Source organism: Vigna radiata, chromosome 4 (assembly GCF_000741045.1).
Source record: "Vigna radiata var. radiata cultivar VC1973A chromosome 4, Vradiata_ver6, whole genome shotgun sequence".
Taxonomy (NCBI): domain Eukaryota; kingdom Viridiplantae; phylum Streptophyta; class Magnoliopsida; order Fabales; family Fabaceae; genus Vigna; species Vigna radiata.
Window position 1 is genome coordinate 14,127,757 of NC_028354.1, and position 10,706 is coordinate 14,138,462.

At 31.5% G+C, this 10,706-nt stretch overlaps 1 pseudogene; it reads right to left on the reverse strand.

Moving 5' to 3' along the window:
- The window catches only part of LOC111241516, a 23,061-nt pseudogene extending 13,984 nt beyond the window's left edge, over window positions 1–9,077 (reverse strand).
- Between the last annotated feature and the right edge of the window lie 1,629 nt (window positions 9,078–10,706).

Genomic DNA, 10,706 nt, shown 5'->3' on the forward strand with positions numbered 1-10,706 from the left:
AGATATAGATATGACAAACAAGGGAATTCAAACATTATTGTCGTTCCATGTTCAATTTCATCTTCCCTTCCAACTATTTCTACCATTTTCTCACACCCTCGTATATCAAGTGTATTCAACTTCCCAAGATTTTTGGCAAGTGATAAATGGAACAATGTTACTAGGCTTCCACAACCATCAACATCCACTCTTTCCAAATTGTAAAAGCTAACATTTGCTTCAAGATTTTTCTTCCATACACATTTTAAATTTGACAAGTGTTTTAGTGTAAGCTTTTCCAAACGAAACACCATTCCGTACGTCTGGATTTCACTCTCATCTATGTCAAATATTAGTTGTGCTGATTTGCATTTCTCCACATTCAATTCTTCTAAGTTCTTCAAGTAAGGTAGTACATGATAGGGAATCAAAGTATCTCTTTTACATCCTTCATCAAATTCCAATTTCTTCAAACAACCAAAGAAATTTTCCGGAAAAGCAAATTTACCACGTCGAACTTTCCTCTCGGGATAATCAACAAGTTTTATATCCTTTGAATATTCAAAAGAAACCTTAAAAAGAGAAGAAACTAAATGTCAGATGCACATGACAATCAATGGTTCAAAAATTATATAAAAAGTCTTTATACTAATTCTTATGGTATATGTGACCCAAATTTTAGTTCATTATAAAATTTGTTATGAAACAAATTTGGAAAAATTAAAAAAGTGAATATTGTTTCAAATATTCAAAGATGATGATGATAGAAGTCATTGTTTGCACAAATTTGATTGTGAAATTGTGCTAAACATTTGGATATCAAATCCAACTTGATAATACAATCCATAAACCTTGACATATGATCAACTAGGAAAACGGCATAATGTCCATGCTGCATATTATTTATTTTTTGCAAAATAATTGAATTATTAGTTATGAACATTTTCAAAGAAATTAACATTAAATTATCTTTGGAGATATGATGCAATGAAAATTTGTGATGATGAACATACTTTAATACATACCTGGTTTGTGAAATGTGTTTGTAGAGTGCCATTCAAATCACCTTCCCAATACCATTTGTCTTTTTCTCCTGCTTCAACATGTACTTTTTGTAGGTTTGGAGCACTTTGGACTTCAGATAATTTTGTCATTTTAGGGCATTCACTCACTACTAATTTTTCTAGTAGTGGGAATTTTAGGTCACACTTTTCAACACTAGAGAAACTTGTGAGATTTTGTAGAGACACCAATTCTAATGATTTTAATTGTTTAAACTCAACCTCTTGTATATTTTCCTCTTCATTTTCTGCAACAATTTCCAGAATTAATGGACATGAACTTACTTTCATCGTTGTGAGTTGATTTAAGGTTTTAGCAGTTGAGAGTGTCATTAAATTCCTCATCATACAGTTCACCACTTCTAAGGATGTTAAGCAACTAAAAGATACTAACGATGATGCTAGATTTCTCAATTTTTTGCATCCACGGATGATTAAGCGTTCTACCCTTTGAAGAAGCACATCATGCTCAAAACCAATCTCCTCTAGAGACCACATGCTACGTAATTCTAACTCTTTAAGTTGCATAACACCACCTATTTTTTCACATGAACTAAGACTTTTAGGAGTCCAAATTCTTTTCATGTGACAATGTCCCAATGTTAAACTTTTCAAATTGGGAATTCTATGAAGAAACCAAAAGAAAATTTTATTATTGTTCAACCCATACAAAGTAAGTTCTTCNAGTTTGTGCATTCTGTGAACATTAACAATGTATTTTTGCAACCACTTTGCTTCCTTCAAGCTCACCGACATGTATTCCAAGTTATATATTGCCTAAATAAATAAATAAATAAAAAGACTTATTGTTAGTATTAAAGCATACTAGTTGAATCATAATGTATTATTTTGATTTAAGAAATAAAAGACGTATAATCGCACATCCTTGTTAAAGGTTGTTAATTCACGCTTTTCAATAAAAAACAGGACATTCTATATTTCCAATAAAAAGCTTCAAAAAGAACTTCTGATTTGTATCTGAACAAGCTTTATGTACCTTTTTTGTAGCTAAAACAATTGGTTGCTCTAATGAATTTGTGATTTCTGAAGTCAATCCTTGGAGCATGCTACAATCGACTATTTCCAATTTCTTTAATGGTGGCCACTCTAAAGTATGAATTCCTGAGTAGAAACTCCTCAAGTCATGCAAGTCAATTAATGATAGAGTGTTTAAATGAGGAAATTTAAAGGTGATAGCACTTTCACTTGAATGTTTGTCCAAACCAATAATCTCTGTCATTGCGCAACAATCCCATACCTCAAGGACTTCTAGTTTTTGTAGGTCATTTGCAATAGAAACTGGAAAGAGATATTTCAATTTTGGACTCTCATCAACTTTTATGCTTTGCAAATTATTACATTTGAGTATTTCACCAATGTCACCCTTCCATACGTTCACCAAATTTGGCAGCTTTTCTAGAAATATATTACCTAAATTTGCTTCAATAATATCAGCAGTGTGTGGAATATTTGCAAAATCAAATATGTTTTCAACCAATATGCAATCTGTAACTGTCAAGCTCTGAAGGCTTTGCAATCTTTGCCCCATATAATTAGGAAAAATTGTAACAAGTTTATGGCACTCTCTTATGATCAAAGAGTTCAAATTGCTAAAGGAATGTAAACCAATATCAGATTTCCAAATGGTAGAGAGTTTCTCCATGCAGATAATCTCCATTTTCTTCAACTTAGGGAAAACATCAATATACTGTTACAATAAAAATACTTTACAGGTGAGTAATTAAAAGACCTAATTATTTAATATATCAGAGAACAAAGGATATCATTAATCAAACACAATATTAAATGAATCCACACACCTCTGCATCTTCTGGACGAAATATATCCTCCATCATTTCACATTCACTTACTAAAATGCTTTGAAGATTCACCAAACTTCTAGCCATGGAGAACGACAATAAATACTTTAAATTACCACAATCTGTCACATTCAATGTAAGCAAATTTTGAAAGCAATGGTTATATTGGTCACTCCATATCTTACAGATGTTGATGGAGGATAACTCCAACCATTCTAATTTGGGAGTTGAGACCTGTAAGAACACATAAAATGTCACAACAATAAGGCTTCATTTAAAAAGACTTTCCCCAAGAGATATGACAAAAACTTAAATACGAATATTTTCTATATTTCTATTAAGGGAAGAACAACATAGAAATTAAACATTACACATATAATTATGATAAGTTTCTCACATACCTTTTCATTGAAGAGTGGAAGACAAGAATTGGTGACCTTGTGCTCAATATCAACAATAATATCTTTGTTCCTTTGTTGGAATACTTGGTCTTGCAACGAGTGTGCACTACCAAGAATCTTATCAACACTATATAAATAAATAAATGTTGGTAGATACTTCAATGTTAAAATTCGTAATTGGGGAAAGTCAATCTTATCATCACTGATAATGTGAGTTTGGCTTTCTTTTGAAACTATCTCCTTCAAAGAATCACAATCACACACTTCAATTGTTTCAAGCAGAGTGAGGAGTCTAACCATAGAAAATTGGAAAAGGTTTACCAATTTAATGCATGTTTGGATCTTGATGACCTTTAAATTGCGGAAAGAGGTCTCTACAAGCTGATTCTCACATATTATTTCCAAATTATCCAATTTGTAAAGCCATATGGACTCTAATTTCGGAAAAGCGATTAAAGAGTGAAACCGCTCCCTTGGATTGATAATATACTTAATGCCAAAATTGTTTACAATGGATAAATGTTTCAAATTTGGAAATCCTTCAACATTTAATTCATAGAAAATATCTTCAACATCATTGAGTTCTCCCAACAACAAACATTCAACACTTTTGAACAACATTTTAATCCATTTTTCAGAATGAATATCAATACCTTCTTTCAGGTTTAATGCCAAAAATTTCACCTCCTCATACTTGTCAGGGACTTTGAATTCTCCCACTTTGAGCAAGTTAAACAAGTTGAACTCACCAATGACAATCTTGTAACTATTCAACCTGTCAAAAAACAAATTCTGGGGAAAATGGGAAGAACAATGGATGTGTATGTCTAGATTTTGTAATTGATTCAAGTACCTCAACTCAGAGAGACTAGCATTTTTACTTTTCAAATTCTCTTCAGCCTCCCATATAATCAAGTTGTCTCTGATATAAAACTCCTCTAAAATGCCCATCCTTGGTATTATATTGGAAGATATTTGTCTTAATTTTAAGCAATTGCTTATGTCAAGAAATTGAAGCTTATCCAATTGCCCAAATTCATTTGGCAAATTTTCAATATTAGATCCTGAAAAAGTAAGGATCCTTAAATTCTTTAACTCACCAATGATTGATAGGTTCTCTCCTAAAGTGCATCCATCGAAACAAAGCATTCTCAATCTTTTTAAGCATTTAATTGATGAAGGTAAGCAAGATAAATTAATACCATTCAGTACCAATACTCTGAGTCGAACCATAGATTTAAAAAATTCATCTGGTATTTCAAAAGATTCATTTTTATTGTCGATATGTAAGACTTCAAGTCTAGGACAATGTATACTCTCAGGAAGCACATCATTGATGTCACAAAAGTGTAGAAAAATTGCAGAGTAACTTTCAAAGTCATTTTCGTGCGGCCACTCATCAAGTATTGCATTTTTCATATAAAGCACATGTTTTTCCTTGGATAATATTGAAAGAGCAACATCTCGCACAATGTCATGCATGTTGAAGCGGTCAATAGAATAACTTTTCACCAACAAACTTGATTCTTCTAGCTCTTGTATCATCTCCTTTACTCTTTTCCTCGCATATGTAATTGTATGGACTCCTGGAAGAAAATTCAAACCAACACAAAATTTGACCAAGTCCATAATCAAAGCATCATTTCCCATTCTTGCACAGTGTAAGAAAATACACTTAAAGCTCCTCATTTTTTAGATGATCATAGCTCAACTTTATTGAGAAGTCAGTAAATCCCCATTCTGATGTAAAATTTTGTCTTTTAATTTGTTGACAGACATCTTCCCATGTGGATAAGCTTTTATTCTTTAGTGTCCTTCCTATGGAAACTAAGGCTATTGGAAACCCAGCACTCCATTTCGCAATTTCAGTAGCATTCCTATCAAACTCAGAATTTTTCACACCAGCAACTTTCTTAAGCAAAGCCTCTGATTCCTTTCCTTCAAGGACTCCTACCGAAAAAATTGACCTTTGTTGCACATCCATTTCATTACATAATACTTGTTTATTTCTAGATGTTAGAAGAATTTTGCCTCCTCTATAATCCTTAGACAACTTTTCCTTTTTCATCTTATCCAGATCAACTTTTGACAACTCTTTCATTTCTTTCTTATTATAACCAAAATCACATATGTCATTGTTGGAACCAAAATCAGACATGTCATTGACTTCTTGTTGGCTTGCATCATCATTACAAGGAATCCCAAGTTTATTAAAGTCCAATCCACCCCAAAGATCATCAAGGATAATAAGGGTGTTCTCCTTTTCATTCTTTAACCTCTTTCGAATACGATCTACTCTTGCAATCTCACTTTCCTCTTCCAATTTCATTCCTAGCATGCCAGCAATTTGCTCTTGAATTTTTTTGAAGTCAGGATTTCTTGTAATATTTGCTATGATGACTATCTCGAACAAATTCTTTTCTCGAGCTTTGTTAGCAATTTCTTTGACTAAAGTGGTCTTACCCACTCCACCAGGCCCATAAACTCCAATCATACCAACTGTAGAGTCTTGCAGTGCTTTCATGATCATCTCCATAGTTTTAGTTCTTGATGCAAAGCTTTCATAACCATTGTTTGAAAAACTAGCATCAATGGATGGAAATTCTTGGTATGAAACATTGTCAAAAAATGTTTTCCGAAGCTCATCTCCTGTGATTTCGTCTAGCATCTTTGTAGCTTTTCTACCCAGTTGATACCTCAGTCGGAAATTATTTGGAAAAAAACCAATTGAGCAAATTGTCTTTGCATGACATTCATCATTAATATAAGTTTTATATTCTTTTATCTTATCATCCATGAGCGTTAAGCAACGTTGAACGTCCTTTTCAATTTCTTCTCCATTCCTTAGTGCACTATCAACTTGATGTTGTAGTCTCTCCTTATAATGTTCCAACTTCTCAATGTAAGATTCCAACTCTTTAAATTTGTCTTTATAATTAAAAAAGTAACCCACTTGTCGTTTGACCACACTTGCAGTAATATTAAGTGCACTTTCAGTAGCTGTAGAGACAATTGGATCCATTATCCCTTGATAATGGACGATGATTTCTTCTTAACTGTTTGCTTATTACTACGATTAGTCCTTTTTTTCCTAAATAATACAAATGCAAATTTTCAGATTTTATTATGAAAAGGAAATAGATAAAAAGTTAAAACAAAGAGAACATATATGTTTATAAATATTAGAATAATTTATAAATAAACAAAACATTAAAAGGGCATCATAAGTTTGTTAATGAAAAATGAACAAGTTACATTTATAGTCACATTTACCGTCGGTGGAGTCGCCTCTATTATTGCCTGTGTCACTTGTATACTTAGTGGAGTGGTATCTAGGGATAACAAAACTACTATGTCCATGGGTATTTGTGAATAAAAATTTACAATAGATACTTTGTACCCACAAATAAAGCATAACGGATATGTTAATTTTCGTTTATAAATGACTTGGATACGGATATCATAGTATTACTATATACAAGTATCCGTTAATGAAAAAAAATTACAATTAAAATTTAATTTGTATTTTATTAAATTTAAGATTAAAATTAAAATTTTCTTTATATTTAATTTAATTTATATTATATTTTACATTTTTTAGATTTTATTTTAAAAATTTATAAAATATCTTTTTTTTTTAATTTTGTGGGTATCTAATAATACCCACGAGTTTTCTAAAACCATATTTTTTAAAAAAGTATTTGGCTTGTAAAGAAACATGGAATGAATTGAATTTTTTTTGTTGCAGTTAGGATAGCAGTTAGACACTATTTATATCCGACCTGACTTATTGCCATATTTTTATGGGTGTTGCTCCCTCCACCTCCCAAGTGGGACCTGTACCTCCCCATTATTTTAATTTATTTCAAAAATATTCAACACCTCCCCACTACTTTTTTTATTCCAAAAATACCCTACACTTCTCTTGTCCTTACCAATCTTTCTCTTTCTCTCTCTACATTAATGGAGCATTTACATGTCGGTGAGTTAAAACATAATATAATGTTAAAAATTATAGATATTATATATAAAAAAAACACACATATATATAAACAATGTAGAGAAAGAAATAGAAAGATTGTTAAGGATAATGGGGAGGTGTAGGGTATTTTTGGAATAAAAGAAAATATGAGGAGGTGTAGAATATTTTTGAAATAAATTAAAATAGTGGGGAGGTGTAGGGAGCAACACCCTATTTCTATAGTCCCTTTTGTTGTCAATTAATATTTTTTGGGAGTTGCTCCCTCCACCTCCCCATTTTCTTCCTCCACCTCCCCAATTTTTTACAATTTTGACATTTTTATTTTTAACTTTATTTACCAAACCCTAAATATTCATTTCTACTCTCCTCACAGCCACCTCCCCCCCCCCCCAAAACAACTTTTTGAGATCCGCCTCTCTTCCTCCGACTTCCATCACTCTCCTTCATCCTTCACACTTCACTTTTGCTCTGAGTGGTGGTGAGGTGTGGTGGTGCGTTGTGGTGGGTTCTTACTGTTCGTGGTGGTGCAGTGTCTGTTGTTGTGGTGGTTCTTTTTACTGGTGTACATCTTCCATCCAGGTGTGTTCGTTTTTTTTTCTCCTTTAGTATCCATCATCTTTGATTTTACTGTGCATGTTATCGCTGTGTGTGCTTGCTTGTCGGTGTTGTGTGTGCTTGCTTGTTGCTACTGTGTGAACCGCTCAGGCCAGAACGGATGTCGGACATCCGTTTGGCCCTGAAACGGATGTCGACATCCGTTGACGTCTAATTGATAGAGAGCTACTTCAGCTAGAGAGACTATAGAGTTTGGTAAGTGGTAATTTGACGTATTATTTCTAAAATATTATATAATACTACATTTATTGTGTTATGCGTTAATACTTGCTATGTTTTATTTACTGGTACCATTCTTTTGGTTAGATTGCAGCCTTGAAATCTGTTTAATTCTTGTATGATGCTGACTTTATTTTGGTGATGGGTTATTTTGTTTAAATGTTTAATAACTTACAGACAAGTTGTAAGCCATCATAGTGGGTCCTGGTGGTTCTCTAAGTAAGGAGCTGGTTCTTCTCAGAATTGGATTGGATACTAAGTTTCTGTTCTTCTAATTTCTATTTTCGTCTTGTAAGAAGCCCAGTTTGAAGTCCATCTCGACCATAAATTGTACAAAGGATTTTCCTCTGATTTCCTTGTTCTCAATACAAATACTTCTATTTTCTTTATTTTTGTCGTGGGTTTCATTCAATGACTCTTTAAGTTTTATCCCTTTATGGTAAACACAGTTCTAAATATCTCCTTTGTTCTTATATATCTCCTTTGTAGGAATATTAGTCATTATAACTACACTGCAATTCGGTCTTCTATTTATAAATAGAATTCAGGAAATGTTTTTTTTATACCACTGTTATTTTAATCATTAGAAAAGTTAATTTTGTATTTGTAAAGAAAGAGATAGAAAGGTAAAATATATAGTGGGTATACAAAGTTTATGTAAAAATTATTGGATGAGAGAATAATATTACCTTAGAATTTAATATGTATTTGTCGTATAAAAAATTTCATGGCAGTAAGTAAAAAACAGTTTTTATATACTTTTCCAGATAATTATCATAGAAAGGAAAAAAATTATAGGAATAATGATTTTTAATAGATGATAATATATAAATGTATATTATTTATTCTTAAAAACATTTCCACCGAAAGAAATTTGTATTTATAATATATACATGCAACAATCTTGACTGAAATGAGGTATAGAAAAGCATCATAGCCTGTATAATCAATACTCCACTGGAAATATGAAATGAAATTACCTTTGCAGAGAGTTTCATCTTTTTTCCCTCTGATGATTGCGCATATGCACAGGAGTAATGAGTTAATCTGCTGTTAGTGTTATGATTATAATATATGAAGACGTAGACACACATATACTAACAACCAAGATACATATACAGATTGGCATACGATGATAAAAGCATAACAAAAGTGAACGAATCAAAGATGAACATGCAAATAAACATTTATGCCAAACGGATGTCGACATCCGTTTTGCCTTAAATGAATGTTAAATGTTCATATCCGTTTAAGAAAGTTTCACAAACTAGATTACTAAAGGATGAAATAGGAATAGAAAAATAGACTGAAGGGTAAAAAGGAAATGGGGAGGTGTAGGGAACAAATGGGAAGGTGTAGAGAGCAACACCCATTTTTTTAGTTGTGTTTTGATTTCTTTTTTTGATAGCTTTTATTTAAAAAATAAAAACTAGTTGTAAGTATGGGTTCTTGACGTCAATTATAGCATAGACAATTTATTTTATTGTGCTTAATCAGGGTTTTCATAGTCTTTATATTTGTATTTTTGCTATAAAATTACAAAGTAAGTAAACTTTGAGTATAAATATTAGTATATTAAGAGATAAATTTTGATATCTTATTCTATTTCTAATTTTTGGTCTATTTTTATCTTAGTTAATTAGGTTTATTTTATAAGTTATCTAATTAAGTAATAAAACTTTTAACACAATATTCTTAACTACAAAAATATAAATAAATACAAGATTCAATACAAATTGGATATAAAAATATAGAATTTTAAAATTTTAATTTTAAAACTCAATTAGTTCTTTATCATTTGTTTATCCATATATTCATTGCTTTCAAATTTGGTGATTGGGTATCTTTATTGTTAAGTCGAATTCCCAATCGTGTATGAAAATTCCAAATTAGTTAAACTTTTTTTTCTCTCACTAAGAAAGGAGAGAGGTCTTTTAGGTAAAGAGAGTGTGAAAAAGTCGTAGTCTTTGGAAGAAAAAAAAATAGAGAAAATTTGTTAGCAAATTCACTTAGTTGTCTCACTAAAATTGTGATTCTTGTTTCATTCACCATTAGGTTGAACTGAAATTTTTGCCCGTTCGTGACTTACAATTCATTAGTTTGATTGTTGAGATAATCAATTGGAAGTTTGTAAGTAGGGAAATTAGTCTCTCATGATTGCCTCTTTTTAGGTTTTTCTTCCTTTGTTATTAATATTTTAGAGCATTATTGCTTTGGAGTATTGGTCAATTGTAGGCACTTATTTATGTTCTTTTACTCTATTATATCCATATTTGATCTTGGTGAAGCATGATTGATTGATTTGTGTTAGTGGGTTTTTACTTCTCACATTGAGAAAGTTTTCTTACGTTAAAAATATTGGTGTTTTCTTTTGTGATATTGTTGCACTTTTTATTGTTGTTTCCTTATAAATTCTTGCAAGTTTGGGAGAATTGTTTTTGCTTCATACTTTAGTACTTTTGGTTGTTGTGTGTTATTTCCCCCAACATAATGGTTTAAGAGTCTATTTTTGGGCTATATTTACTTGTTTGAACAATGTATGTGAATACAAATATGGTTGCTTTAAATGATACAGATTATTGTTCGTAGAAGGAAAAGATGAAAGACTTTGTTTTTGAAGAAATTGAAT